Source organism: Onychostruthus taczanowskii, unplaced genomic scaffold, assembly GCF_017590055.1.
Source record: "Onychostruthus taczanowskii isolate IOZ18803 unplaced genomic scaffold, ASM1759005v1 scaffold49, whole genome shotgun sequence".
NCBI lineage: Eukaryota > Metazoa > Chordata > Aves > Passeriformes > Passeridae > Onychostruthus > Onychostruthus taczanowskii.
Window position 1 is genome coordinate 1,612,344 of NW_024502458.1, and position 26,707 is coordinate 1,639,050.

At 40.4% G+C, this 26,707-nt stretch overlaps 1 protein-coding gene across 5 annotated transcripts in view; it reads left to right on the top strand.

Annotated features, from left to right (window-relative positions):
* KCNQ1 (potassium voltage-gated channel subfamily Q member 1) overlaps positions 1-26,707 on the top strand; it is a 333,024-nt gene that overhangs the window by 297,046 nt on the left and 9,271 nt on the right. The window contains exon 18 of one of the 5 annotated variants that reach the window (XR_005953447.1): positions 8,464-8,540. The exons of the other annotated variants lie outside the window; for them this stretch is intronic. The gene's annotated coding sequence lies outside the window, so the exon portion shown is untranslated. The remainder of the gene's footprint in view (positions 1-8,463; positions 8,541-26,707) is intronic. 5 annotated transcript variants of the gene reach the window in all.

A 26,707-nucleotide genomic window follows, 5' to 3' on the forward strand; every position in this document is an offset into this window, starting at 1 on the left:
GTGTGATGTTTAACAAGTTATTACTTCTCCTTTGGGGCTGGCACTTCCTCTGATCTGCCTGGAAGTGTGGAAAGGCAGCTGTATGAAGGTGCTTTGTGCCCTGGAGCTGGCATCACACAGAGCAACCATCAGGCAGCTTCTTCCAACCTCAGCTGCAGCAGCAGCTATGGAGCTGTTTGCTCCACAGATAATAATTGGATTTTGGTTGTGCTTCATCTACAGCACTTCCCTGTAGTGATATAATGAGCTGTGCCAAATTTCTGCATCTCCCAGGACTGTCCTGGAGAAAGGGAATCCTCCAGAAGCAAGCAATTTCCTCACTGAAAGGCTTGTCAAGGGTTGGAACTTGCTGCCAAGGCAAGTGGTGGAGTCACCATCCCTGGAAATGCTCAAGAAATGGGACTGCCATAGTTTCGTTCATACACTGGTGTTCGATCAAAGTTAGATTTAATGATCTTGAGGGCCTTGGTTAAAATTTAGATTCAATGATCCTGACGGCCTTTTCTGACCTTTATGATTCTCTGAAAAGGCTCAAAACCTTGAAATGCTCTGCTGCTCCAGAACTGAATTCTGTCAGGATGGAATATTCTGAAAACTTATGAATTTGATTATTTCTTTACACTGGAAATTTTAAAATATACCCTGCTATAAGTCAAATTGTTCTTGGCTTCTCTTAGTAATTCCCCATTATTTGTTGGAAATTATGTCATCCAAAGGACTGAAACAAAAGGATCCTGGGAAGTCTAGATTTAGTCATAAAACTACTGTGTTTGAGCTTTTGTCTGACATACCAGGTGGGGCAATGACTGGTGATGGTGATTGTTGTGTTAATCAAACCACTGAATTACTAGATTATTTCTATGCTTTTATTCCACTTTTCTTGGAAGAGGTTTCCTTGACAAGCAGGTGTTGCTTTTCAAGATCACAATCAGTGCGGAAACACAGGGTGGCTTGGAGCTGCCACACTTCCACCAAAAGTATTTCATTACTCCTATGTTTATGTCTATGTCCACTTAATGAGATTTCTATAGATCATGAGACTCACTTAGTATGTCCTTAACCCCATAATGGTAGGAAGTGGTGCTCTCGACTGCCAGACTGATTTCCCTCACGAGGGTCATAATGTGAAAGTTTCCTTTCCAAAACCAAGAGCCGTATGTTGCCACATGGAGCTGCCGTCGGTTGCTTGAATGAGTCAGTGCCCTGAATTTTATGACAACTGGAATGGCTACTATGGTTGAAATGGAACTTTTCAAGCTCAGGGGCTGCAGTCACAAAGGAGGTTAGTGTCTGGACTTTGGTGAAGTGTGCTGCTGCAGAACTGAGCTCATTTCCTAGCTCAGATCTGGCGTTTCTTCAGGAGCTGAAGGAAGAGGATTTCGCATCTGTTCCTTCTCACCTGGAGAAAAGCATGCTTATTAACAGTATTTCCTCACTGAAAGGCTTGTCAAGGGTTGGAACTTGCTGCCAAGGCAACTGGTGGAGTCAACATCACTGGAAATGCTCAAGAAATGGGAGTGCCATAGTTTGGTTCATACACTGGTGTTCGATCAAAAGTTAGGTTTAATAATCTTGAGGGCCTTGGTCAAAATTTAGATTCAATGATCCTGAGGGCCTTCCTAATCACTGTGATTCTCTGAAAAGACTCAAAACCTTGAGCTGCAATGATGCCCAAGTTACTTTGTCCACTGCATCTTGTAAGACACAGTTTAATAGAATCTGTCACTACTGCCAATATTTGCACAGAGAGAAAAGAAAAAATGTATTCATTGGAGAGATTTATCTTCCTTTATTTGCATTATTATCAAACTGAGATATTTCAGGAGGCAAAGATGGGGGAGTTGTTTGTTTTGAAGTTTGATTTTTATCTCTCTAGGCTCAGGCAATTTTGTGAGCCTGCAGCTGTAACTCCAGGAAGAAACAGGTGAAATGGAAAGTAAATTGTCAAGTAACGTAAAGATAACAGAGCACTGTTTTCCAGCCCAAAAACAGGAGCCTTGAGAGATAAACAGGAATGAAATCCTCCAAAATAAGTTATACTGCCTGCCTGTTGTGGTGTAATTGACTATTGTTATATATTCACATGAGGTGTAAGAAAGAATTTAGTACATTTTTGCCATTGAAAGAATTAATGATGCAGATACCCATTTCCCAGTAATTAATTGCACCTCTTTCTGCTCTGGAATGTTTATAAGACTAAACTGACACTCCAAGAAAGAAGGAAAAGCTTAGCAGAAAATGTGACTGAAAAAAAAGTCAGTTTTACCCAAGGGTTTGCTTTGGCTTTTGGTTTGTGACACGTGATGTGACAGAGTTGGTAATGGTTTATTGCATAAAGATGGTGCAGTACTGACACTGCCTATTTGACTTCAGAAACTCAGTTCTCTTGTATTGACTGACTGATTGTCAAATTCAGCTTTTCACAGGTTAAAAAAAAACAAAAAAACCAAAAAAACAAACAAAAAAAACCCCAAAGCTTCAAAAGAGAGCCAGGTTTTGTTTAATCCCTATAAATACATAACATTTAGACTTTTCCATCATGACTGGACATTAACTTTCAGAGCCCACTGTTAATATTGTATTTCTTCATGTATTTCAGGCCACTGGAGGTTTTTTTTTCCTCTTCCCCTCTCCCGCTCCTAGTCTCTCTCACAGTCTAACATTCAAAGTGTCTACAATACCAAAAGTAAATATACTGTTGTTTTGTGCATGTCATAGCTCTTACTCTGAGGGCCCTGAACGCAGTAATGTTTCTCTTCTAACATAAAAGGATGGGAAAGGTAAGAACTTGGATCATCTCTGAGGTGAGCTTTGTGGAGCCATGCCAGTGCTCTGCTAAACAGAGGCCTGTAATGCAAAAATGTATTCCTGCAGGTAATTTTCTGTTTAGGGGGAAGACCAGAGATTGATGGATTACAGGTCTGACTCAAAATCCATTGAAGTCAAAGTAGAGATATTCAGTGATTTTAATAAATGCTCTTTCTTTAAGCATGAATTGGTGGCAAGCCAAACTTGGGCTTGAACTCTCTCAGAATTTGGGAATCAGTTGAGATATGATGTAGTTAAGAGCCATGAGTAACATATGACTCTAGAGCCCTAAATCCAAGAAATCTCTATATTGTTCAACTCTAAAGTTTGCTTTGAGTCTCTGGTGTAAAGACCTTTGATATTTTACAGGGCTAAGTCCTAATTTTACAGTCGCAATTTGAAGGATGCATCACAATCAATTTCTTTCAGATGATAAGGGATAGAAACTCACACTGTCAGCAGGTTGGATTTCTTGGGTAGATAATTACGTGACTTGTCTGTGTGAATGGCCAAGTATTGTAAATAAGGCACGTAAAATAGCCTGTTCAAACTGTGATGCTTTACCCTGTAAGTAGTCACACAGATTTTCAATTCTTCCCTTACTGTTATAGTGCTGATTTTCCATGTGAACTCTAGTAGCCAGTGTGGCTGGAAACACAGTCTTGTAAACAGAACAGAGGTTACTTCAAGCTAATCGCCATTTTAAAACAAGTTCCACCACGCAAGAAGTTGCATAGCTTGTGATATAAGTCATAATATCAACCTGTTTTTAGTTAAACTTGGAGTTACTGAGGGCACAGCTTTACACGCTTGAATGCTGGGTCATTCAGTAGTAGGTTATTCTCAAATTTGATCTTGGCAAATCATTCACTCTTGTTCATACAACTTTGCCAGTAACCTACACAATTCATATAGCACTGCCCCTAAGGTGCTGAATTTTGTCAGATTCAGAACAAATTCATAGTGTACCAAGTAGAACCCACCACATTTTTATCTGATGGATGAATCTTTCAGTGTCCTCAAAAGTGGACACTGAAAAGCATGCACTGTGCAACATTCAGAACTGTAGATTTGTTAACATATGGTTGACATATGTAATACTTACTAATGTACATAAAATTAAGACATGCAACATACATGGATACATTTTGTAATTTTTTAAAGTAAAATAGATATTTCTTAAAACATTAAATACTTGCATATGGACACAAGTATTTTTTATAATGTGCCTTTAAAGGCCAATACACTGTAATTTACATTAAATCCAGTCTTATGGAATATGTTGTCCTGAGACACAAGTATAGATGATTTTAAAGACTAACCTGTCACGAAGCACAAGTCATGAGGAAGATGGAAAAATCTTTAACAACGGAATTTTCAGGTTACCAGAGAGTACCTGTGCCATTTCCTATTAAAATCCAATTTATTATGAAGAATAAATGATTCTTTCATGCTTTCATCTCCCTTACTAATAGCCATCACGAACTGCATAAACTAATTATGAAAATTTTATTCTTCTTTCTACATCTTATTGTCAGTAGTAACATAAATCAGTTTCACTGTAAGGAGAAAAATTGAAGAGGAAAAGTAAATACAGCTGTAATTGTAAACACTTGTAACATGAGTTATAGACATGGGATGCCAGAATTTGTAGTCTTTAAAGAGTATGCTTTTATTGTACAGAACTTAATACTGCAGAAATGAGTAACAGCATAGAAACTCATATGACCTCTCTTCCACAATGTTGAAAGCATACTCAGCCTATCCACTTCCAAGCAAGACAGAGTAACTTCTTCAAAATCTTGATACCTTTTCTGAAATGTTGTTATTTTGTTGAATTGTGCGGACACAGATTATTTCTGTTACACCATTTACTCAAGGGAAATAATGTTTTGAAAATAGCATTTTGTTTTCACTTGGTAAAACCAAATTAATTATTGTTCTTAATTAATATTAAGACTTGTTTAGGCTATTGCCATCAAAATTTCTATTGTTGCAACGTTATTTTATCTGTTGATAAATGCATAATTTCACCCTGTCTTAATTCACTGAGGTATCTACAACTGTTTCCAAGTTTCCAAGCCCTCAGCTTTGAGGTTTCATCATTCTCTTTGCATCCTTCTAACACTTTTGCCATCATACTGAGTGTATGGTCCTTAGATTAAAGATCTTTCATGATCCTTCCTGTTTGTCACCTTGTTGGCTCATGGTTTACACCAGCTTGTATAACCTAGAGAAGCCCTTTTGTACTTCATCTCATGATTATATATATATATACACAAACATATTAATGTGTATCTGCTCAGAGTGGGTCTCCATAAATATCTTAAAGGGTTTTTTTTCAGATCCTTCTGTAAAACTCATGCCAGGATAAAGTTCCCATCATGCTCATCATGCTGCCTATTGTTTCCTTCTTGTCCCCCATTTGTTGTCACTCTGTACTACTTGGACTAAAAGACACCTGAAGCAGGGTCTCTCTTTTCCCTTGTTCTTTTTCCTTTTTTAGTATGGAGTATAGCATGCATTAAATCCTGAACAGATTGGTCTTTCCTGAAATGGTGATAATGAATACATAATCCAAGTGGTTATAATGGTTGTTGTTGCCCATGCACGTGGTGTAAGTGTGTAAAGGACCCCTCCAGTGTGCATTCACACTGTGTTTCCTTTTTCTGTGGCTTCTCCAGCTTCTCCAGATTTACTGTTGTTGGGAACAGGCCTGCCAAAATAAGAGGTCACTGTAGTCATAAGAAACTAAGTTCAAAGGAGAGCTAGGTGAGGCACTGACACATAGTCATACTTGTGAAATTAACTTCTAAGAAAGCATTTGGAATCTAAAATACTTGTCACTGACAGCATCTTGTAGTTATTCACTTATGATTAAGAAGGGGTTTTCCTCTGTGTCTTTTAACTAAGATGAAAGTAAATGTACCTTTGGTTTGAGCTATCATGTGGAACCAGAACAATTTCTGAACCTGTCTCTCTGTCCTTTGGAAATTATATACCCTGTTGCATGTGCCTGTTATGTTGTTTAATGTATGTACTCACTGCAAAGTTTTCTTCCTATATGGGGTTTTTAATTATTAATTTTAATTTCCTATTCTAAGTGCAGGGCTACAATTTAATTTCCATTTACTTCACTGGTAGACCCTATGAAATGGCCAGTCAGGGTGGTTTGATTAAAGGAAAAATAAATTTACTGTCAGACAAGTTGAAGATTTAAGTGGAAGGGACAGCATGCCCAGGCTTGTACGAGGTTATTGCCTTCTGTATGGTTTAAGGAAAAGATTGGCTGGAGGCTATTATTTATCTGAATAACTCCCTTCATAATGTCTAGCCATTAGCTGTGTGAGCAGGGAATTTACAGTGTTATTTCCCATTCTTGTATTTAGTTAATGCAAAAATTCACAAAGTGGCTCGTTCATGACATGTAAGTTTGTCGAAGGCAGTATTTGGTGTGAAATACATGAGCATTGTTTGGGGTGGTATACACTCCATAAGCCTCAGGACTCAGCCCCTGTATCTGTCAGTTCTCTGCTCCTGGAGTATTTTCTGACTCTTGTCCTGTGCTATGATTAAACAGGGATCTGTTTGCTCATGGATTTCCATCACTGTAAAACAAAGCAGGACGCATCTCCAGAGAAGTGAACAGCACATCATAAATAAAGAAGTTTATTCACAATCTCTCCAGCAGCTGATGAACCTATCAGGCACGGGAGGGCTTTGAGAACAGGAAACTTCTGTGAAGGACAGAAGCTAGTTTGGGATCAGTGATTTATCATTGCATGTTGTGTAAAAACAGCAGCATGCTGACACATCTGCAGAACCCAATATACAAAGCTGTTGAACAATTTTTCCCAGAAAACCTAAGAATAAGAAAATATTGATCTCTAGTTGAGTTCTGCTTGCCTCTGACTCATGTAGGTAAGCAAGGGATCTGCTGGCCCAAGAGATGTCGCAGGAGGGAGGTCTGGTCAGAAGCCAGGACCCTGGGCTGCATGTGGAAACAACAGCAATTTTTCCCGCCCTCAAGAAATGTTTGTCAGCTGCCTAGTCTCTGATCTGCTTGTTGCATCACCATAAAGGGATAGGGACATTGATCCTCTCCCATATTCTTTACAGAAGTTGTGAACAGGAAGCTGCTATCAGCAGCAGTACAAACTGATGCATTCCTTTGGCTCCAGCTCAACATGAGCCAGCCATGTGCACTCGCAGCCCAAAAAGCCAACTGTATCCTGGGCTGCATCCAGAGCAGCGTGGGCAGCAGGGCAAGGGAAGGGATTCTGCCTATCTGTTCCTCTGCCCCTCTACTCTTTTCTGCTGAGACCCCTCCTGGAGCACTGCACCCAGTTCTGGGGTCCCCAGCCCAAACAGGACATCAACCTTCTGCAGCAGCTGCAGAGGAGGCCACCAAGATGATTAAAGAGATGGAGCGCCTCTCCTGTGAGGAAAGGCTGAGAGAGTTGGGATTTCTTTGAGAAATCCCAAATGGAATCCCAATCTGGAAAAGAGAAGGCTCCAGGGAGACCTAATTATGGCTTTCCAGTACCTGAAGGGAGCCTACAGGAGAGGGACTATTTATAAGGACATGTATTGACAAGACAAAGGGGAATGGCTTCAAAGTGAAAGAGAGGAGGCTTAGATCAGATATTAGGGAGAAATTGTTTACTGTGAGACATTGGCACAGGTCACCCAGAGAAACTGTGGTTGCCCATCCCTGACATTGTTCAAGGCCAGGCTGGATGGGGCTCTGACCAACTTGGTCCCGTGGAAGGTTCCCTGCCCAAGGCAAGGGGTTGGAACTGGATGGCCTTTAATGTGCCTTCCAACCCAAACCATTCTGTGGTCAGTGCCAAAGATCCTTGTTACTTTCACTGTGTCTGTTTGTGGAGAAAGGTCTCTGTGTGTCAGATGTCCAAAAAAAGCCCCTGAAGTTGTATGTGGCTGTACTTTAAAGCCATGAGATTTTTTTCTGGGTTTTGGATGGGTTTTTTAATGAGTTGGGAAAGTGGGGGAAAAAAGGCACGTAAGAATTGTTATTAATTTTGAAGACAGTGAAAGTAAAAGCTTTTCAAAAGGGATGTATGAATTTCCAGACGGCCCCAGACTATTGGAACATATTTGGTAAAGGAAGAATGTGTGAATTGTCTTCATTATGTGATAGATAATTTTGTCTATGAGGCCCTATCTCATAGCCTGCCTTTTTTTCCTTAAATCACTAATCCACAGAAGTAACTGATTAATTTGATTAGGATTGGTGAGAGACATATTTTCTAGGTATATTTTCCTCTCTACCACATGAGGAATGCTGAAGATTACCTCATACTTGGTTTTAACCATGTAGAAGTGCAAACCTCTGTCCTTGATATAAAGAGCTGAGAGGATCTGAACATATTCTTCTTTCACTTCACCAGAGAGACTGAGTAACACACAGACACAGAGTAAATTTCAGTTTTAGACAGTGAGACAGTGTAAACTGGCAGAGGCACAGTAAAATGATGGAGTTCATTGCATAAACAGCTTATGCTTATTATTGGTTGCACATCCATTTAAACTGGAAAATTCCCCTTTTCCCTGAGCTAACTGTAGTTTTCCTCTGATTGTTTAGACTTTTTTTTTACTTTTTTTTTTTTTTCTCTCTTCTGGTATGTCTTAAAGAGAAAAGAAACCTGATGTAGCAGAGTAGCCTAGCACAGCAGGATCCAGATTAGCAGCATGGGTACCTTGGAGATTAGGTATGTATCTTTTTTCCTTGGAAAAATGTCTAAAGTACTGTAGGAACAGATCAGGGATTGTTATTGAAAGGATTAAGTCCAGCTTGTTTCTAGAACAAACTTGAACAAAGACCAATCTATTTTGTTCATCTTTCATAAAAAGATTAAGCTGGCTGCTTTATTCTGCATTACAGTAGTCACACATTAAAAAATTCTTTCCAGAGCAAAGGCACCTTTTTATTCTATTAAAAAAATAGTCAAAAAAAATTGTAAGCAGGAATGGACAGGAACTACGTTCCTGGGCTAATCCAGTGTGAACACGTTGCTCTGCAGTTTGAAGGCGGTTGGCAACTTTTTGGCAGGAATATTATTTATTTAATTAATTAGTGTGAAAATAACAGTTTGGCTTGTTTTCCCGCGCTCCTTGCAATCGAGAGCTATTCCCTGGTGGATGCTACATCGCTTCTTACATACCACTTTTGCAACCCACTTTAAGCTAATGCATGATATCTTCCCTTCAATTTTGTCAACCAAGTTAAATCATGAGTAAACTAACTCTCTCTGACTGTCAGATGCTCTAGCAGATCCCATGGTTTTATTGCTAACCCATTAAGAGACTTTTTTATTTTTCACTTAAACCTTCCCTGGACTGGGTTCTGGCCAGAGGCAGTTTCCCCAGCCTATAAGTTTAATACTTTGCATGGAAGAGAGCCTCCAAATAAGCACTGGCCCTCCCCTGTGGGAGCCCCACAGTCCATCAGTTTTGAACACAACAGCCTGATCAGCAGAGATTGTCAGCTACACTGGGACACTCCATCAATTTAATGTGGAGACAGAAGCCCCTTTGGGATTACCTGGTGGTGGTGAGGGGGAGAATTACAGAGACCAGATTCCTGTTGGACTCGATGATCTTAGAGGTTGTCTTCCAACCCAAATGGTTCTATGATTCTATGAAACCTAGGGAAAAAAAAAAAAAAAAAAAAAAAAAAAAAGGGAAGAGAATGTATTCCTTCAGGGAGGGTCTTTTATTCAAGAGTTGTCTCATTCCTAATGGGCACCAGAAGCAGAGGGGAGTGCTCCAAGGGTAGGCACAGCAAGCAGAGGGAAATCATTACGTTGGATTTTTTTTTCTTATCAGTTCTGTAACTTAAAACTACCCTGAAGAGACGTGTTTCGACAGAGCTCTTCACACTTCCAAACAAAAGAGCTTTTCTCTCTTCCTCCCCCCCTCCCTCCCTCCCCCCCTAGTTTGGATGTACGGCTGGAGAAAAATGATTGCAGGCATTGTCTGGCAACAACAACCTCAGAGTCTCTTCTGGAAACGTGTTGGGTCAGGTTCATGAGCACGCACAGAAAGAGAGAGAGAAAGGGGGGGAAAAAATCTCCCTGGCCAGATAAATAACTCAGTTTTGGAAGATGCTTCACCAGTGTTCCTGCTGTTCTGTAGCAGCCTCAGCCAAGATCCAGCTATGTCGGTTGTTTAGTCATTGGTGGTGGGAGAGGTGATATGCTAACAAAAGTATGCAGTAACAAGCATGTAAAATGTGATGTTTTATTAGTTTTTCAGTAAATACAGGGAGATGCTAATGACTAATTTCTGCTCTTAATGTAATTCATGTTGTGAACATGAAAATGAGCAGAGGAATAATTTCTCAGAGTCTGGATCCTTTCACTGACCCTGTGCATGTTTGCACTTAAACAAAAGAAACTAAATTTCTGCCTATGCATGGCTGAAAAAAATATATCTGTAGTCTTGTCTGGGTAATGTGACAAAAGGGTTTAATGTAACCTAAGGAAATAATTTGAGTATAAAATGGGGAGCTGATTAGGGCAGTAAAATAATCAGATGTTAAAAGGAGCAAATACAGGAGAGTGTAACGACTAAAAGCCCGGGAGTGGGAATCAGGCCAGCTGGGGTTCTGCTTCCATTCAAGCATGCTGTGCAACTCTGAGTAAGTCAATAAACCTTGCAGTGCTTCAGCTCGACCATCTGTAGAATGGAAATAATAAAAATATTATTCCCTGTCTCCCCAAACTGCAGTGAGGCATTGAGATGAGTATTGAGTCAGAGTGCTGTGAGTTGAGAAAAGACAGATTTAAACTTTCCCAAAGTTCAGAAGTTTGCATCCCCTTCATTTCTATTTGGGAGGCTCAACTCCACTTCTGCAATTGTAAATCTGTTCTCCTCCCAGCTCTGTAGCTGCTTGGAATCTGTTTGCCTTGTGTGAAGATGTATTTGTGTCCACGACAGTGTCACTGTGTGCCAGAGAGGTGTGTTACACTTCGGGAGCTGTGGCAACAGGAAAAACGTGCACAGCTAGGGATGAAAAATGGAACAGAAACCATGGGACTAGTAGTTAAATTCTTTACATACTTCAGAGCTCTCTCTCTCAAACAATCCACTCAAGACCCAAATCTCATGAGGCCATGCTGTATACTTTTAATTATGACAGCATCTTTCTTCTTTGGGTTGTTTTGCAGCTGTGAGATGGAGTGTGCTCTGGAGCCCAGGCATCACCAAGACATTTCTTTGTGCTTGTCCCCCTGCTCCCTGAGAAATGGGATGAGGAATGATCTCAGTGCACGTATGTGCTCGCAGCCATAAGTCTTGGTTGGGGCTTAAGCGTGTGCAGCAAAGGGACAGTTGGGACACGTGAAATGCTTCACAAGTGAGCCTTGCTAAATTAGCTTCGAGTTGTTTCTAGCTATAAATTGTTCTTCCTCTTAAATTTCATCTCTGATTCTGGGTCGTAGCTGGAAACAGAAGTGCTGAAATACAAATCCAGCCTTCCTGGTGTGTTTAGCTCAACGTTGGAGTCTCCAGAGGTTGAGATAAGTTCCAGAGATTATTCCAATGGTTTGTTTGCTCGTTGAAAGTAATTTCCAGATTTCTGAGTAGTTCAGAAGGTGAAACAATCAATTAAATACACTCGTGTGCATACTCACTTGCACAGAATATCCCCAAGGTGGTTAATGGGGCAAAATATTTAAAAGGCACCAGGAGCCCAGTTCAGGAAAGCTGCAAAAACCTCAGCAGTCTGGACATCCAGTCTCTTCAGAGGCTGCCACTGGAATGTCCCACGTCTTTGGTGTGTTACATGCAAGCCAAATAACAAGCGAAAGAGCAGCACCGTTATTTCGTCAGAGTAAAATGTACATTTTCTGTAATATAAATTCAGTCATTTTGCACTCCAAAGTAATTGTAAAAATAAATACACACATGCAAAATATTTTCCTTTTTCCTGTGTTCGGTTGGCAGTGGTTTTTTTTTTCACATAAACCTCACTAAAAGTCAGCCATATGGGAAGGGCTTACAGCGTGTTGTAAACAGCAGGTTCAAATCAAGGCTAAACCAGTGCTCTTGCTCCAGCCAAAGCCACAGGGTGCTTCAAACTCCCATCTATTGCAATACTGGAAACAAACTACTGTGCAGTAAATTGTGAAGACTATTTTTTCATGTTGCTACTCTTACATGAATTCATTTTCTTTCAGCTATGAACTCTGATGAAAAATATGAGACAAAACAAAAGGAGGAAGGAAAAACTTTTTCAGTTACAGAATAAACTTTCTCATGTTCTTAAGTTCATGTTGCAAGCTAATAACTTGAGAAGATTGTTTATATACATGCCCTAAAATTCTTTACTTATTGATATATATTTTATTCTACATGTGGCAAGATGGCAGCTGAGTCCTGAAAATCAGCTTAGCTTAGGTATTTCAAAGCAATTTTATAGTTCTGAAGTGACTTTGAAAAAAATTATTCCTTTTTTTTCTAATTCTATGAGTTTTAATCCTGGTCTGAACATGCAGATTCTGTAATAGTCAGTAGACTCTTTGGGAATTCTCCATGTATTAAGTTTCCCATGAAGTTCTGAAAGCAGACTTTTGCCATTCTTATCTTATTGTAAAATTATTAAATATATATATATATATATATATATATATATATATATATGTATTTAAGTTTTTAAGGCAGTAGGCATTTATCACCTAATCATCTATGTGCTACTGAAGTTGGGAAATATTAAAGCTCATGGTTTACTATAAGACATTATCTTTTCTGCTTTAGATTGACAAGACTTAACTATCCTCTCCTTGACTGTTTTTAAGTGTATGTCTCTGTCACTGACAGAGACATAAAGATTTCTTTTCTCTGTGCATCCTGTGTATTACAGTGGCAGGACTCCAAGGCAGTATTTGGCTATCAGTTTATTCACTAGATTTTTCATTCAAAATCCCCCTTGAGCTTTTCAATATGGCTCAAATAAATTATTAGTTGGCTCAGAATGCTGGCTGTAAATGTTTGGGCCTTTATTTGAGCATTAAAAAAGGCCTGGGAAATATTTCAGGGAAAGTATTATTAACAAATTCTCCATGATAAAAATCTACTATTTGTTTTGGTTTCCAACCAGGATTTTTTATTCTGGGGGAAAGGCAGGGAGAAGGTTGGTGGCAAGGAGAGCCATTCATATCAGAAGCAGTGTCATAATTACACAGAGTTAGATGGCCTGTCTAGAAAAGAGGATTTTAAACATTGTACAGAAATCTTTATAGCCAAAGAGGGAGATTCCTGTGGATGCTTGAGGAGGGTGTCCTGCTGCTGGGTCATTGGCCTGGTACAAGAGTCCTCCTGGAAGCAGAGGTTAAGGTTTCATTAAGAAAGCATTTCAGACAGTCAGCAGGCACATCCTGATTGCCAGGAAACAGGTATTATCCATATTAACTCTTTGAATGCAATTTGAGGTACAAGTATTTGTGGGAAGCACCCAAAATGTGCTGGAAGACAGGCATGGTTCCTTCAAAGGGCAATGCCCCTCTGTGTTTCGCAGAATTGCCCCATGCAAGTGGGTTTTCCATGCACTGGTCCTCAACATCTTCCTTGCCTTTGTTAAATTCCTTTCACATGGTGCTTGTGGTGGTGCACTGGTCCTGTCAGGAGGGGTTGAGATTCTCCATTGGTATTGCCAGGTGTGTCATGGAGCGTGGAGTTTCCCTGTGCAGCCTGCAGATCTCTCTCCATTCCTTCTTTAGCAGGGATATCCTTCATAAACCTGAGTTTCTTACCATCCTCAAGAGGCAACCAGGGCTAAGATTTCTGATCCATGTCTCATAAAACCACATGACCAGCTCTTACTGTTTTCTTTTCCCTCTGTATTTTCCCTGGTAATCAGATCAATGTGTACAAGAACTGGCTTAACAAATTGGGCTATAGGATCAAGATGGTTTCTAGTATCACTGAAACTGAGTAAGACCAGAGATTAATGGAAAATTTTCACCTCTAATCACTGGATAGATTTATATTTTCTATCCATTTCTACAACTAAAAGTCTTGGTTAGACTTTTTTTAGTAAAAATTTGAAAAAGTAGAGTAACACTGACACAAATTGACTGTGCAGATTGAAGCACTCCAGGGCCAGCCCTGGCCTGAATGCTCTTGGGAGTAATCCTAAAGTGTGTTGTTGATAAAAATTAGTTATTATTGACTGAGCTTCTGCTGCTTTTAAAGTCGATGGCAAATGTCTAGCTAGCTTTAGAGGACCTCCATCCTACTGTGTTTTCACAGTGATCCCAAAATCCAGTTTGCATGTCAGACTCCCAGGTAAAACATATGCTGCCTGTTCACCCTGAGCAAAGCTGGAGATCATAAGGTGCACTTCAACCATCCAAAAACCACTCAAAGGTTTTTTGGCAATCTTATTACTCTGCAGCATTAGCAGTTGCAGTTCTGTACAGGGAAAACCAGTTTGTCTCCCCAGGGATTTCTGCTGAAAAAACTAGTTGGAGCTACTTAGAGAAACAGGAAATTCTGCAGTTTTGTAAATTATTTCCAAACTGATAGGCCTCGTGGTAGGTGGTTCTTCAGAAGCCTCTCCAAAGTGCTTCCCCAGTGTGCAGGTACTTGGGACAAGACTTTAGGAGGGCAAGCTGGTGGCTAGTAAAGACTGAGAAATTGATAGGCTTTGTCATGGAGAGGAGATGTTATTCAAATAGTAAGAAGTCCTAAACACCTTATTTTAGTTAGAGGTGGCAAAAATCAGCCTTTTTGGGAAAAGAAGTTCCATTAGAAACCTCTGTGTTGTCTTATGTGAAGAGGACTACTTGAATAACATTTTCCATTAAACCTTTTTGGAATCATTGATTTAGACTTTTTCATTGTGGTCAGCATTTTAATCCAAGGACATTGAAAGGCTGTACTTAGTCAGCTTTTGTTGTCTTTTTATTCCTTTCAAGCCCTTTGGAATAGTGATAGAGTTTTTACTCTTTTAATGAAACATTTCAGTACTGTCAACATTCATTATTAAGCTCAAGTCATTTATGTGTTTCCAAATTAAAATAGTTTGCCAGCTCCACTCCTTGAAACATCTCAATAGTTTTAGAGGTTAAAAAAATTGTGATATGCCATAATTTCCCATACAACAGAAATTCTATTTTCTGATCAAGGCATGTAATGGCAGCCCTTTTTTCTGTAAAAGTAACTGAAACTGGAATACTGAATCCAAGTGTGAAGCAGTTTGTCTTCCATTAACTGTATTTTAGGGTTTATTATGCATACACACCTCTTGGTTTTGGCCATCAGGAGTGCTTCAGATCCTTACCAAAACTTTGTAAGACATTACCTACTATAAGACTGTGTTTTAATTGTGTGCATATTTAGTCACCTGACCTGAAATTTTCCATTTTGGGCATCTCAGACTTAAATTTATAGGAATGTTTCGGCTGAAAAGCTTCAGCTATTCCAAGCAAAAAGATAGGAAGAGACACATCATTTTCTGCATATTACTGTAGTTATTTTTAAGCCTAGTAGGTGTTTTGTGATGTTCTCCTATACCCATATTTTGGAGTGAAGATTTGAAATTTATCTGGAAGTTGAATCCCAGGTGCATTTATTGTTTCTATTTAAAAAAAAAGGGACCAACCAGCAACAAAACCAAACCTTGACTTTTTATTTGACCAAAAGTAAGAGCATCTAAAATCACACATTCTTAGGGCAAGGGGTCAGCAAATGAGGAGGCGCTGATCACCTCTCTCTGGCCACCAGTGTGAGAACACAAGGAAATGGAATGAAGCTGCATCAGGGGAAGTTCAAGTGGGACATCAGGAAAAGGTTCTTCACCCAGGGGGTGGCTGGACACTGGAACAGGCTCCCCAGCTAAATGGTCACATCACTAAGCCTGACAAACTCTTCTGAAGACAAAGTAATAGAATTCTTTACTGAAACATGTATAACTACTCTTTCTTTCCCTTCTTTTTTTTTTTTTGGTAAGAATGTGTGAGCTGCAGGTCAGATGTTTAGAGAAATCCCTTAAGTGATTATTTACTTTTTCCCTGAAGCATGGCACAGTTTGTTGTTTCTGTGGCTGCTTGCATAGAGGACTCTGCAGAGAAACGGCAAAATCCAGACTTCCTTCACTAAATAAGAAATCAGAATATGGGACTTTATTTCCTGAGCTGTGCTTTTCTAAAGCTTCAAGTGATAAGTTTCTGAGTAACCACTGCTATATGAGCATATATATTCTTGCAAGAGGTTAGAGGGGTGCTGTTCCCCTTCTCTGCTTGGAGCCTCTGTGCCCGAAGGTTGAACACAGCTCTAAGATCTCAGCTTAAAAACACCGATTGGAGCAGACTTGTAGTTAGTAAGTAAAGGGTTAATGAAGGAAGATGAAGTTGATTTGAACTGAAAAACATTGGTTCAGCTCCTAGGTTTAGCCCCAGATATTTTATGTGTGAGCACAGGAAAGACATTTAATCCCTCCATATCTCAGTTGCATATGTTTAAAACAGGAATGAAAATCTGATCTTTGTCCCACCCCTTGTTTTTATCTCATCTCTTTAGATCATGCATTTTTCAAGGCAAGGGCTGATTCTCTCTGTGTGTGGACCTAAAGTGCTGTTAGTGTGTAGTAGGAATAGTAATAATAATAACAACAACAACAACAACATTTGGAGTTCAAATTCTGACAGACTGCTCAGAGCCATTACACATTCAGGAGAATGAAACACAGTCAAGCCCAAGACAACAATTTTCATCAAATTTAACAGTTTGGCAGGGCAACCAAATTTGGTGTTATGTAAGCTGGGCTTTGCAACTTCAAACCCTGGGTTTATTTACGTTTTGGGGGATTTTCCTTCCATTTCCATACGGTTCAGTCTGTAACTGGCACTGTTTTAGGGCTGGCTCACTGTGGGTTCTACCCTGCTGCAAACGACATTTGGAAATCTGAAAAGAAGGTTTCTTTAATTAACTGTAAACCAGAGCCCATAGTCTACTTGATATGAAAAATAGACCAAATTATAGTGGTATTCATAGCCTGCTGGAATGGTTGGTTGTTTTGGAAAAAAATTGTTTTTAAAGGAGGCTTGCCAAGAAACTGTTCTGTCAGGAAATGATAAATGGCAGTTCGGAGACTTGAGTGGCCTGTGCTGTATGTATGTGCCTTGGTAACTGCTGACTCAATCCTGTGTGCTCCTGATGGCTCCCACATTCACAGCAAGGGAATTTACAGTCCTGATTCACAAACTCATTACTGTCTTGCAGTTCAGGACTTTTACACATGGCCTCAGGATTGTTTTATCTGAAAACAATGCAAACACATTTCTTTAAATTACACTTCAGATAAACTTTTGGTTTTCATTACTTTTACAGTGTATGCTAGAAACCTTGCCATTTCTTTTCCAAGACTATAGTTTGTCTGAATATTCCCTGCCAAGTTTGGTGTTTTCTGTTTAAGTTGGATTTTTTTTTTTTTTAATAGTATCTTTTCTATGAAGCTGTGAAGTTTTAAGGAATTTAAATCACGGAACAGTGAAAGCTTGGCTAGAATTTGCATGACAGGGTTGGGTTTTAAAAAGTAAAAGAAAAGACTGTCTCTGTGCACTGAAGAAAGGTTTGCTTTACACAATGCACCATTTAGTCGCAGGAGTTCTTTGCAGTGACATGTGTCATTTACTAGATTCTATTACTGTAGGGGATATGTTGCGTGCAAGTGGACAAACCTTTGGAGTGTGCTCTTCTGAGTGCTAACTGTGATCCATCTTTTCAGGGCATTTATATTACCTTAATCCCATTGACATCAATAAGTTTACTCCTCATTTACAATGGAATGAAAGAGGAGTGAACTGGGACTATTGTACATTTAGGCGACATTGTTGCAAAACATGTCCCGTTCCTGAGTCAGCCGAGGGAGAGAGAGGGGCTCCTGCAGTACACAGAGCTCAAGGCATTATTGTTTTTCTAACGTTGCCTAATGAATCTGGCTGAAAAGGGTCACACAAATGGTAGGAAAAATTTGCATCTACATGTCCATGAAAATTTATGCTGTGCGCTTGTAAAGATGAAGTACAGATTAAAGAGTTTGGACATAATTTGATAGAAAATATATTGATTCGTTGCCTTTAGCTTCAGTGTTACAGTTCCTAGGAACCTTAGGAAGAATTTGTGTATTTGGTCATTTGCATCCTTTTTAGCATTCACATAGGAGGCAGTTGTGAAGATGCCAAATCCTTCAAGGATCCCTTCTCTGCCCTGGCTCCATTATTTTTCTGCCCTGGCTCCTGTTCTTTGCTATTTCTAAACAAATTCTGCCTCTGCTTCCCTTTTATTTACCCCGTATATGGCACTGGGGCACAGAGCAGCTGCAAAAAGCTGGATGGAGGGCTCTGCCCACGCCCTCAGTGCTCCTTGCCTTTGGAAAATGCTGTTAGTTGGGGCAGCATGACACTTTGGCGTGTGTTTAATTGAAGGCAGCACCTACCTAAAGAAACCTTCTGCTCTGTGATTTCCCAGTGGCAAACCTGCTGACAGCTTTTACATGCGGTGATTAGGAGAAGAGTAATGTGAAGTGCAGATATCTCTGCCCCCTACAGCCCCTTAGATGCTCGTTTTCACATAATGTGCCATTGACTCTGCACGTTTTGCATATTGGGCTAAGGGAAGTACCAGTGCTGATTAGCATCAGTGTGAACTCTCTGGGAAGGACTGAACGTGACTTCACGGGGAACTACATCAGTGAAAGAAATGAATGCTGACCTTGGCATTTGAGTTCCAGCACAACTGTAGGTGCACAAATAGCACATGTGAATCAGAAAGCAAGTAAAATTAAATTATTTGACATTTCTCGCATGCTTACAAGCTTTGCTGCATCAAGTATTGGTATATAATGAGAGATGGGAAAAAATGTTATTAACATGAAAGTCAGAAGAATCACAGAATCACTAAAAATAGTGCTAAACTTAAGATTTCAACAGCAGTTTCTGATTACTCTCTTCATTTTCTCTATTCATTCCAATATTTTGTGTCCAGCAATGGGGGATCCCGGTCTTTCACCTTTAGAGGCTTCAGAGTGTGAGTCTGTTTCCAGGGTTGCCTAGTTTTGCAGCACTGGAATGACTGCTCCAGAAATATAATGATGTCTGTCTCCTGGGGTGGCTGATTTAAAACCTTTGCCATGAGCAGTGACCCCCGAGTGAGTGAAGTGCGTAATTAGTACAGGTGTTCACTGTACTAACAAAAGCATTTGTAGGCTCAGGGACAGTCTGCAAAGATTGAGTTAATGTCATTTTCCACACAGGGCAAGCTGCTTTGTCCAGCGGGGACATACAAGCCCTAAATTAACTGTAGAATTATAAACAGACCATAATTACAATACATAAGGAGAGAAACCTCATTTTGACCTCTTGTATTGTGCTTTCACTTGTATTGTGCAAAGTTACAGGCTATGTGCTTCACTTCTATCCAAATACATGGATCTTCCTCAGTGAAAAGCTCACCAGGAGTCGAGGGCACTCAGAGAGTAAGGGAAGTGTGGAGCATTTTGCAGCAATGCATTGCAAACAAGCTTGACAGCGTTTCCTCTGCGTGAAATATTCCTGTAGAAAGGGTTCCCTGGAAAATGGCACTTATTTCTATTGCGTTGGAGAGAGGCTGTGATTTAAACAAGCTTACGCGTTAGCCAGAGGCTTATTTTGGTATTGTACTAGATGCTCTGTCATGCAGCAACAAGGGGGAAAAGCACAAAGAATCAAGATAAAGTTGTATTTGTGATGATGTGTCTGTGTGTCTGCACATCATCTGCAGGCTGTGGATTTATTAGTTTTTAAGTCAGTAGAGCTGTTGTATAAATAATGCATATCAGAGCTGGTCCCACATGGTGTACTCACTTGCACATGTACACTGTGGGTACTCCCTGAGCCACAGAAGAGTTAGTGCAACCAGACCTCCTGTGTCCTCTCTGAAAATCAGCTCTTAAAAGGCAGTGTCAGACACTTGTGTCATCATGATAGTCCATGTCCCTTCTAGAAACTTGCACTGGTGTGGTTGTTGTGGGGGTCTCAGGCAGTGTGGGCACCGTTCCTGCCCCAGACATTGTTTTTTTGCAGAACCTGAAGCAAGCCATTTCACTTTCTGTTGTTTCCATTTCCTCAGCTATGCGTACTGGGTATGATAAACATTTTGAGACTTGGAGGTCAAAAATGAAAACCGAAGCACTTGGTCATGTTTGCAATTTTTGTTATTCCCACTGTTGGTCTGGATTTATCTTAAAACTTAGATATAACTTGAAACGTTAATTTCTTGATGGCCCTGGTATTTTTCAAGTCCAGGCTGGATGGGGCTCTGAGCAACTTGGTCTAGTGGAAGGTGTCCCTGCCCATGGCAGGGATGTTGGAACTATAAGATGATATTTGGGATCCCTTCCAGGACATTCTATGATTCCATGAAAATATAAATCAACAGTTAAGGTACTATGAGCATAAGCATCTTACACCCTAAAGGAGCTGTGATATTTGAGACTGAAGTAAAGCCCTTTCACATTTCAGAGCAGATGTGTCAGAGCTAAAGCTGTTAGTCAAATCACATAAAGACATCCATGAAAATGGATGAAAAAAATCTTTATTAATTCTGAATTGTGGTAGCATTTTAATCTGTAAAGTCCTTAGTAGGCACTGTGTGACAACTTTTTTTCAAAGGTTGCATGATTAGGGGAGAATTAATTTCTCCTGAGTACCTGATCATTCTCTCTATTGGACTGGGGCAAAATTTCTACTTAACAAAAGAGATTAGCAGAAGAAATAGAACAAATTACTCCAGAGTAATCTGTTTCACTCATTCAAGGAAAAGATGCAAAGAGAAAATAGGACATGCCTGCAGCTAAACCAGTTTGTGTGGTGATACGCAGATCTTCCAAGCAAAGCATGGTCTGGCCCCTGTGAGCACCAGTGATCAGTCTCCAGGAGGAGCAGGCTGCAGCTTGCTTCAGACACAGGGTGCTGATTCCCTGCTGTTCCCTTCCTGGAGTGCCACTGTCACTGAAGTCTCCCTGGCAAATGCCCAAGACAGCTTGGTCCCTCTGTGGAGGGCCGCCCTTTATGTGACAACTAAAGTGGTGTCTCTCATGACTTGCAGCTACTGGAGATCCTGTAGAGCTCTTTGGCTGTCTCAGGCAGGGTTCAGTACCTTCTTTCTGCCACCGTGATGCTTTTCCCTGCTTTCATTGTATCACTGCTTTTTGTTCCTCGCTGTAAAGGCTGAGGAGTGTTACCCTGTGCTGTGAAACAGATGCTGCCTCCCATCACTGAGAAGCTACATTTTGTTATTGATTTAACAGGGGTTGGTGCAGCCTTGGATGGCAGGGGCTGGATGGGAGAGAGCCAGCCACATGTTCATGCTCTGCCTTTGTGCAATTGGTAACAGTCCTGGTTGGAGGTGGAAATGGAGAAGGGGAACATCACAAAGCTTTATGGTCAAGACTGTCACCACCTCTGCCTGAAGAGTCTTCCAGCATTTCATCATGTCTAGACTATATGTGCTGTGTGATCTTGTGTAGTAGCCTCCTCTATCATAATATAATATTACACAGCCCAAAGCCCTTTTTAGTTTTGAGCAGTAAATGGTCATCATTATCTTCAGAATGAACAATTCAGGCTACTGCCTAAGGACCAGAAGAATAAGAGATGGATGCACATCTAACATCTGGAGCTGGGCAGATCATTTAGTCTTCAAGCCTGTCATAATGATTAATCAGCTAGGAAAGACTGTGAGCCTTTTGCTTCCACCACGGAGCAGTTGCTTGTGCTGCCAAGAGATCCACTTCTGAGTCCTGGTTTACCAGTCCAAACAAATGCCCAGCCTGGCTGTATTCCTAGAAGTTACTGACAAAGAAATGCACTAAGGATTTTTGTTATCTTTGTCATCCATTACATTTTTCAAGCATGTTATTTTGTCAGGAACATTTGCTTACTTTTGAAGGCATTATAGCTTAAAATGTTATGGAAAAGAGCCTTGATATTTTAACTGACTCAAAAACAGAGGGAAACTTGCAATGGGAGTAATTGGGAGAGTTAACCCATGCAGAACTTGCCACCAGTAGCAGTCAAATTATCTGTTCTTCGTTTTAAAATGTATGAAGCCTCCAAAGTGTTGGGAAATTGTCTTAATGCCATAAGGTTTTATTTAAGCAGTAGGGAAAAAAGGGAACAGATATGAGTCTTTAAAATCTTGGGACCTTGGTGTATACAGAAGATCTGTTTTCGGGGTTTCCTCTGCAAGAAAGTTAGTCAGAAGCTAACTCTGGAAATTGGAGCTGATATTCTTGCATAGCTGGTTGGCTTCAGGATTTGAAATTTTAAGCAAAAGTGTCTAAAACTACAAAATGCATAACAAAATAATCACTTCATTCCCCCCGAATTCAACTGGCAGAGCTGTTGAACTCCTGCAGGCATGGTAATGACTTTGTATGACCCATGAAATTTGACTGAAAACCCTTCTTCATTAGCAGTTGGTTGCCTTTGTTGTAGTTTTGCTCGTGGTATCCCTAAGATCTCCTAGTTTGCCTTTATGAATAACACCATGACAGCCAACAAGCAGTTTCTTTTCCTTGTAAACATGGGTTTCCACTGGTAAATATATTACATTCTAGTTCACTCGTTGGTTATTTGCTGGCTTGTGATTGATTGTATCTGCCTCCACTTTTTGAAGCGCTCAGTAAACAAATGAAATGTGCTTTTGGGATGTCCAGTGATTTTAGAGGGTGCAGAGCACCTGCATCTTCTCTGGATTTCACTGGGGTTTTGCTGGATGCTTAAATTTCTGCAAAATGCAAGTGGTTTTATATTTAGAAGATTCTGAAGGAGATATTTCCAGGGATATGATTTCAGCAGAATTGCATGAAGTTTCGAAACTCTGGGGGAGTAGAGTGGGCTCACAGACTTTTTATCACCACTGAATTTCACCTCTGATCTCTGTGCAGCCCCTGGGAATGAAAAGTGCCTTTGGAATTGTGTGTGGTTTTCTTTCGTTCCACTGAGCTTTCCCACTGAAATTTTCTGTCTTGCATCTGTGTCTTTGTAAAGCTTAATGCAATGGCAAAACAAGAGGCCGCCTCCTCTCTGAGGAGCAGGCTCAAGCAAACAGGAACGCAGCCCTGGTTTTGTGTGTTCAAAATGGGTGCAAACTTGCCACCTTATTTATCACCAGGATTTCTAACCTTCAGATGCCATGGCCCATAAATGACTTCCCCATAATAATATTTATCAAAGTATTTCTGGTCTAATTATTCATGCTGAGCTTGTTCTCTAAAAATTTCTCTTGAAAGAATCTTTTTAAAGATTTTTCTTTTGAAAACAAATTCATGACCACATCAAACAGAGATTCATGTTGCCGTTAGTTTAATTACCAGCAGCCCTCAGGGAAAACTCACTCAAAACTCACTGTTGGTGTAATTACTTCTCTCTCTTTCTCTCCCCCACTCTTTTTACCTTTCCAGTTTTGATTGCTGCAGAAGTCATCATATGGTTATTCGTTTTTTAAACTCATTTTAGGTACTAAGGGGTTTATGACCTTTTTTTGCCCATATAGTAACTATCAAATTATAAATAATTAGTAGATTATGGATGCTGAAAAAGGAGCTGGCCAAAAAAACACCACTTTTTTGAGAAAACAGTTGAAGTTATCTTTGTTTTTAACTTTTTGAGCAAAAAGGCAGATAGTGATGTCCTCCCCAGTGCCATGCCATAAGATCAATCCATAACCTGTGGATCTATTCCAGCCATGAAAGCCACTACACCTAGTCTGGCTTTATTCCCTTTGAAAAGCAGCATGGATGCCTCACTTGGGTGAAGTGCAAAACATAACATAAGCAGTGCTGACCTAACACGACATGATACATGGCAGATTTGCTTTAAAAAGTGCAGCAGTCTCAAATCTGTTTTGAATTAGAAAAAGTGTTTGAGGGAAAGGAAGGAAAAAGGGAACCATTTCGTAGCAGGCATCTGAAAAATAACAGTTTGGAGGAAGGAGGGAAAATTGTCAGGCAAAACCTTACAGTTAAAGCTGAAAAATATATTTCTAACACAGGGGATTATGAGTGTATATCTTATTCTTTGTTTTTTTAAAAATAAAATCTTGGCAACTTAAGTGCATACTATGATGGTCCAGAATGAGAACAGCTACTCAAAGGTGAAATTATCAGCAGTACTCTGGCAAGAGGTTATTAGTCATAGTCCCAGTATCATACAAGAGCCAGAGCCAAGGATTCAAGAAGCAAAACATTCCCCTTTGGAGAGAGGTCAAGATTAGTCACTTTTGTTTTCTTTATTGGGGGGAGGGGGACAGTGGGGGTTGGGTTGATTTGGGGTTTATTTTGTTGGGGAGAAGAGTTTTGGACATATTTTTATGCCAGGTGGGTCTTGTACTCTACACTTTTTAACCCTGAAGTGCTGTAAATATGCCACTGTTCCACACGGGGAACGGGAATCTACAGCCAGGGGAAAGCTGTTGTCTGACAGCCAAACTCCTGACAAGGAAAATATGGAGTGATATTCAGAGGCTGCACTGCCGCAGTTAAGCCAGCAGAAAGGGTCCTCCAGAGGCAAGAGCCACGGGGAGTTTTCTTCACATCTGTGGAGCTGAAGCATCTGAAATACAAGTGCCTGTTAGCCAAACAGAGAGCCTTTCTTTCCTCTGCAGATAGGTACCGGGGTGCTCAACCAGAGGGACCCCACAGAGAAACGTTTTGCTGAACAAGAATGTGATTGAGAATGAGAAAGCAACCTGTTTCCCAACCTCCTGTCTCGATAATAGAAACCAGAAAGGTGCTCTGAGGTTTTCCTTGAGACCGGAAGATGTGCCCAGGACAGGGAGAGTATTTTTAAGGTTTTGTCAGAGACACTCATCCAAGCTGATGATAAGAATGTTTATTGTATCTGAAGGTGGGCTGCTGGCTGTGCTGCCTCAGCTTCCCCCACGTTGTGCTGGCAATAACAGGACTTACCTGCTGTGGTTAGGTGCACCCAGGTTTGCACAGTGCTGTAGATGCACTAAATATGCAATCATAGAATATCCTGAGTGGGAGGGGACCCACAAGGATCATTGAAGTCCAACTCCTGGCCCTGCAGATGACCATCACTTATTCTGGAACTTTATTCAAACTATTACACAGAGATAAGGGGCTTTTTTTCCTGGTTTCTTTTATCAATATTTCCACTATATTTCTTGTTATCTCAAGCCTGTTTCCCGTCCTCCATAAGGCTGCATTTCAATTTAAGCATAATTTGGGAAGCTGTTTATGATTATGGTGCTGGATGGATATCCAGCGATTTTTGCAGATACATTAACTTCTAATACTTCTGGTATCATTGATTCACTTGTAAAGAAAGAATCCCTCCCTTCTTGCCAACTCATGTCTTATCTTTAAACAGAGAGGGAGGAAAGTTGTGTCTGGTCAAAGAGATACTGTTTCCTGAAGGTGGGGCTATAGTTAATGAAGATAAGCTAATTCTTGAAAATATCAGAGAATTCAGTTAATAGGATAAGGGGATTTGATCATCTTCAGTAGTTTTTGATGAAAGTTATATTTAGAGACAAGACCCTCACCTTCACTTTCCTGGCTTCATGCAAGGAGGGAGAAATACTCCAAACTCCCTTGTTTATCTACTGATACACTGTTAATTTAGAGGAAAGGGTTAAAAAAAAAAATCTGACCTTCGTAATATTTTTGAGAAAAAAAATGCTGTATCCTGAGGCAGCACTGGGCCAAAGACTGTAGATTTTGGATGCTGTTCTAACTTGAAAATTTCCATGTGTTTTAAGTCTCGTCTGATTTATCTAAAACAAGAGTCAACCACAAATTTTAATTGCTTGGCTATAGCTTTCTGTATGCCAGATAGATCTGTGAGCGTTGCACACATCTGGGCATGGACTGAGAGCTGGGAGGCCAGCAGGACTGGCCTGGGGAGTGGTGAGCCAGCAGATGGGCCTCGTGGCCCAAGACTACACCTAGAACTAAAGAAAGGCTCTCAGGAAAAGCTGATTTCCAACACTTTGGGGTGCTTTAAATAAGCCAAATATTTTTGCAAGGTGTTAATAGCAGCAACAAAAGCGCTGAACTGAGACCACAGTTCTCTGCTCTCTCTTCTTCAGTGGCAGCTGTTTCCAGTCCTGCTTCTGACCGTCTCCTCCAGCCACATCCATCATGGTCCTCATTCCTGTCTTACTAGCATTTTAGGTCATCCCTTCCCAATATTTTTACCCTGAAGCTTTTCTGAATCCTCTCCACTTCTAAAAGAATCATGGAATCATCACAGAATGGCCTGGGTTGGAAGGGACCTGAAGATCATCCAGTTCCAACTCCCTGCCATCGGGACCCCTTCCCCTAGGCCAGGCTGCTCAGAGCTCCATCCAGCCTGGGCTCAAACACTTCCAGGGATGGGACATCCATAACTTCTCTGTGCAGCTTGTTCCAGTGCCTCACCAGCCTCACAGCAAAGAATTTCTTCCTTACACCTAGCCTGAATTTCCCTTCTTCCAGTGTGAACCTAGCAAACAAAAAAAAAAAAAAAATTCTTAAAAGAAGTGCTGTTCCAAAATCTTTCCACCTTTTGAGGTTTTATACTCCCTAACAGTGCATGACCAAATGCATTTCACTCTCCTGTAATTTAATTCTCCGAATTGCCAGCATCCTGACAACCTCTTTGTTAGAAGGATGGTTTGTATTCATCTTACCTTGCTTCTGTCAGTCAAGCAGCAAGTTATAGACAAATAATCTTATGAAGGTGACCTGTAAAAAACCAAACCAACTTGTTTGTAACCTTTGATTTCTACTTATTCCTCAAAATTTTTAAGATCTTAACGGAATTGCTCTCTTACATAAGCACATCTGTTGTTGCTGCTTGTTTCTTCATAGGGATAAGTGGCA